The 5544-nt window shown below is 40.3% G+C and overlaps 1 pseudogene; it reads right to left on the bottom strand.

Annotated features, from left to right (window-relative positions):
• Window positions 1–3931: 3931 nt before the first annotated feature.
• Window positions 3932–5236, bottom strand: LOC9299233 (annotated as a pseudogene).
• Between the last annotated feature and the right edge of the window lie 308 nt (window positions 5237–5544).

Below are 5544 nucleotides of genomic sequence, written 5' to 3'. Positions count from 1 at the left end.
TTCAAAAGAGTCTAAGTTCCAAGAATAAAAGGAAGGAGGGCTTAACTAATATAATAGGGGTAGGAGGCGCAACGAAGCCAGAAAGGGCCCCTTTATTAGTAGGGTTGCTTGCTTGTCACACAGGTCGTCTTTGGATCGTCTCCTTCCGCGAAACGCACCTGGTAGTATCCCGCCCGGCCGTAGATCCAACTTCGAGAAGTATCTCGCGCGGGCGAAGAAGTCTGCAATAAAAGTGGATACTTGTTTTTGATAGTTAGGTTACCTTGTTGAGCGCCCGATAATCAATGCACAAGGCTCCCGCTTTTTCTGGAAAGGGGCTCCCCAACCTTTTCCCAGCAGCAATCAATATAGGGAAAAACTGCCTTGGAGGCTGGAATCAAAATAGGCCTCCATGAGTTCCTGAAATTTTTTCCTGAGTTCAACCAATCCCCTTAACTAATAGATGCTAGTTGGGGGCCATCCGCTTAACCCAGAGCCCCAGTCTAAATAGTTGGGGGTTTGGCTCCAGGCTCCAACTCGATCTTGTGGTAGACTGCCCTACTAGGGCGCACTTGGCAACTAATTCGTGGGGCATTATATCCCAAAATTCCTCAAGTACTTGCTGCACTTCCTGAGAAAGAAGTAGTCTTGGTAATGGATCCGCTCTTCTGAGAGCATGAACATCAATTAGATTCAATTCCTCTTCTTTATTCTTAAGAGAAACCCCCCCCCCCCCCGAACCATTCTTAAGACCACCAAGCTCTCTCGAATGAATTCTACTCTTTCTGCTTTCGAGATACAAGAGTAGGCAAATTGATTCCCCACTAAGGTGTAAAACTTTGTGACTAGATCGTCCTGAAAACGGATGCGACGGGAAGAAGTGGCATTTGTAAGTGTTGCTGACTTAACATTTAGGTTTCGGCATAACAAAGCTTGCAATGTCTTTTCGCACTTAGGCGCACAGCGTGCCATTGGTAATGATTCTACTACGGTGCCACAAATTCGCAAGCTGATCCTAAGTAATCGTTGTTGTTCATTGGATTCCGGAGGAACTACTTCGTTAGGATTGGGGAATTGCTGCGATTCTTCCTGAATAGCCTGGATTCTCCCGTCGAGAGTCACTTTGAAAGTCGTACCTAAACTCTTACGACTGAATATGATAAAGCCTATAAAACAAAGAGCTACTATCATTTCTTCATTATAGATTGAGATCTTCTTCGAACTTAATGCACAAATAGATAGAATAGCAGCAAATAACATCTTTCTAGCATCCATATTCGTCGAACTCAATCTCATTTAGAAAGCTTATCCCCATTTATTTTTCAGCAACTGAACGGGAATTGGTTTAGGAAAGGACTTTTGAATCGGATGCGCTCGCCCAGCGAGAAAGGCCCTGACCCTGCCGACCAAGAAAAAAAGAGAACGAAAGGAGAAGAGAACTTCGTATTTTCCTTATTTGAGAAGAGGTACAAAGTGACTCGACTGAAAGAAGAGGTCCGAAGGAACAAAGGAGCTCGACTGTAAGGTCCACCAGGTCTCGACGAGCGACTGAAAGGAGAGGAATGGTTAACCTTGAATGCTATTAATAAATTCTACAGCAATAGTACCTCGGACTCGGAAAGTTATAACGAAAATGGCTAACCCAATAGCGGATTCCGCAGCTGCCACCGTTGGAACCAATGAAGCAAATACTTGACCCATCATATCATCCGAAGAAACGGAAAATACCAAAAAGTTCGAATTCACAGCTAATAACATTGATTCAATTGGCATTGACATAATAGGAATATTTCGTCTATTAAGGAGGATTCCCCGAATACCTAAAATAGAAATAATCATAGAAAATGTGAAATATTTGATAAGATCCATTTCGGGAACGTGGAATCTAAGATAAATTCAAATGTTATTAGATGACAAGCTCGACCGAACACCTGAAGTCCTTGATATTTAGGTTAGGGAGACACGCGCGCATTCCTGACAACAGGCACGGGCGATAATCCAGGCAAGCTTCCCCGCAAGCCTCACAACAGACACGTCCCAGCTGTCCGACCGTAGGCCCCGCTGCTGCGGCAAGGCGCGGCAGCCCTCTGACCCTGCGAAAAAGAGCTTCCCGTCGGTTCAGGCACCATTTTTTTTGAATATGTGGGACTTCGGTGATAGGTTGTTTTTGATCCCATGGGGGATCTAGCGATTTCCCCCGTTCCCCCCAAGAGGAGATTGGTTAGGAACGGGATGGGCAACTTCAGCCGGTGCTGGCGCCTGCGTAAGCGGCTCTTGAGCCGCTAAAGAGAACCAATAGACACGACAGCTGGGCCAGCACCAGAAGTGGATTTACTAAATCCCCCTTATCTATTTCTGGGTAAATAAGTTGGTGACTAACAACAAAGACAAAAAAACTTGCTACCAAGAAGACGATGGATAAGAGAAAAATTAGGGTATTTTCTCCTTCCGGTTTGACTTGAGAAAAAAAAAGGAATAATTTACACCGACTAAGGTCAAAGAAACTAGCAGACTAATCACTAAAAAGGCCTTTGGTTCAAATTGTGACATCTATCTTAACTTACTCAATTATCTCGTGAACTATCTGCTTCAAAAAGAGAGTTGGTTGAATGAGACTGAAACCCTCTTTCTTCGAGGAGGGCACCACTTCGACTGATGCGGGCGCGGTTCCCTCGTCGTGAAATAAGTAATGAAAGGGAAGACCCGCCCCCGGTCAACTTTATTGTTGCCTGTATAGCTTTTTAGAACAGAGATCTAGCAACGCATTCTAGGCACAGATCATTGGTATTGGATGTATCGTTAGGTTGTGCCGAATCAAATCTGCTCCGTTTTTTTTCCGTTGCAGAAAAGAGATCCCTTCCCTCCGCTTTCTAAAATGAGGAATATTAAGTCCGTGGGGCTGCAGGTACTATGGATCCTCTGACTCCCAATCGGGTTGCCTTCCCTGGTCTCGCCGGTCTTACCTGTAGGTCGTGATGTGCTTTGAGATGGCCGTCTCCTGTCCCCCTGCCGGTCTTATGGGCAAACTTCTCTTTCCTTGCATATAGTTATCCACATATTTTCATATATAAATATGTTTCAGAATGATATAAGTATAGTTTGGACTAACTAACTGGGTTTCACAACATACAACATGAGTCTGAAATTGTGACCTCTGTGAATGACCTTACTTGTGACGGGTTAGAGCTGACAAATATGTTTGAAAATTCTTTGATTTAGAAGTATATGTGTCAATGTGTCGTCTCGAGTCTCGAGACTTTCATGTGCCTTATCAGAGTATAGAAGTATTGTTTAGGACGTGATATGAAAAACTAGAATGTTACTGACCGAGTGAGAATTGTGGCTCTTATGTGAGAATGGCTCAGTATTGTTACACTCGTTGCTTCCATAATTCACACAAGCAAGACCTGAAAAGGTTAAGATACATGCATGTATACCTAAGCACTCCCTTAAGAGTTAAGACTCATAGACGCAAACCAAGCAAAATTTAAAATGAAAAGAAAAGTCTAGTATAAACCGAAAACAAAACACATCATCACTTACCGTTCATATAAATTGTCTTTGTTATTTTTTTTATATATTTTTTTTAATTGTCTTTGTTATTACGTTCTATTAGAAATTTTTGATCCGATTACAACTTACAGATTCATATAATGATATTAATTTTTCTTGATAAACTTATATCGAATTTGTACTTAATTATTCCTATGAGTATCAATATAAGAAAATTGAAAAATGTAACAGTTGAAGTTATGAAGTAAGAAAATAAAAGACATGCATAACACAAATAAACTCGACCAGTGATCTCTTTAACAAAGAGATTCCAGTTTCGATTTGTTGTTATCGTAACCGCAAGTTAAGTTTAATATAAGTATGGGTTAAACAAACAAAAAAAAAAACACAAATAAACAAATAATCAAAGGACAAAGTATATAAAGGCAACATATTAGTAGATTTAAAACCAAAAGAATTCTAATAGGAAGCAGAAACAACTCTAATTAACCGGTGAAACCAGGTAAGAACCATCGAGCATCGGAGAAGAGCATGGAGGAGAAAACACATTGTGGCATAGGTTCCATGGTTTGGGTGGTGAGATCATAGACGTATATATGGTTGGTATATATTCATAATGGGATGGCTGTTGCCAGTGAAATAAATGGAGTTTTTCTTGATCCCTGGGATATCTTTAGCGACAACCGTGAAACCCATGTCCACGATTAAAGCATCATCACCTAAAGAATCAACTGTTACCCATCTCCACGTCAGAGAATCTAACTGGTAGATGTAAAATTTCCATGTTTTACTAACATCACACAATGTCCAATCTACACTCAGAATTTGTCCAGGTACTGTAGTTGAAACATGTATCCATGACCCGAGAGGATTGTAGTTTTGGTCCACAGTGTACTGACGAGGTCCCTCATAGACCGAATCACAAAGATTTAAACTATACCAATCTTCACGTGTGATATCAATAGAGAAATCCCAAACATAGAGATTATTGTAGTCAACAAAAGTGTAGACCTTGTGATCTCTATGATTATAGACAATTTGATCATACGTTTGAAGTTCACTAGGGTGAACGTCTCGCCACGTATCGTCACCATTCTTGGTAAAAACTATATCGTCGTTAATGATCCAAACAACGAGGTAATCTTTGGTTATGTCGTCTATCCAGAGGCAAGCTATGTTGCATGAGTGGTATCGTTTTAAAGTGTCAGGATAATAATGGGAGGGAAAATGTGGTAGTTCAATTCTCTCTAAGGTCAATAGATTGAGAATGTAGAGATTGAAAAGATGGTCTAGCATTAAGAACCAACTACCGTAAGTTGCAAGACAAGAACTCTTTGCAAAGTCAAGACCAAGATCTCGAGTCTTGTAAACTTTGTCTTCATCATCAGGAATAAATAAAACACAGCTATTGGTATTATTGGTTTCGTTCTCTCGAGGGAAGAGTATCAGCCACGGAATTTGATTCGTTTGGGGACGCAGCCTCTCGAAGCAGAGTTCCATGACCTACAAACTGATTTTGCTCGATTAAGATTTGTGAAACTCAATCGTTCGAAAACACTTCGTATACAAGTCCGGACAAAGCTCCGACCACTTTGGAATCACCGAAAGCTGATTAGAGTTTGTCTTGTTTTGTTCCATTCCTCTCAAAATTATCAAGTCTTGTTTGACACACAAAATTTTGATTACGACCTCGTTACTTCCTCTCCTTATTTATTGACCTCAAACTGACCTAATTAGGGTAAAAATATTAGAATATTTCTATATATCTTTGAAAGATAGTAAGATTGTACATATTTTTAGGAACCATACTTAGGTTTACCTCTGGGGTGAACCTTTAAATTCACCCAACAGATTATAGCCAATCGTTTTGCCATGTCATTACTAATACTAGAGAATTAAAAAAAAACACACAATTAAAAAAAAAAAGGAAATCAGAAAATAGATTTAGGGTTTAGGGTTTAGGGTTTAGGGTTTAGATTTTACAATTAAAACGAAATTAGATGTCGGTTTGGGTTGCCAAATGAGTGGTTAAGGTTTAGATTTTATAATAAA

Source organism: Arabidopsis lyrata (assembly GCF_000004255.2).
Source record: "Arabidopsis lyrata subsp. lyrata unplaced genomic scaffold ARALYscaffold_9, whole genome shotgun sequence".
NCBI classification, from domain to species: Eukaryota; Viridiplantae; Streptophyta; class Magnoliopsida; order Brassicales; family Brassicaceae; genus Arabidopsis; species Arabidopsis lyrata.
This window is presented reverse-complemented; position numbering and strand designations above follow the sequence as displayed.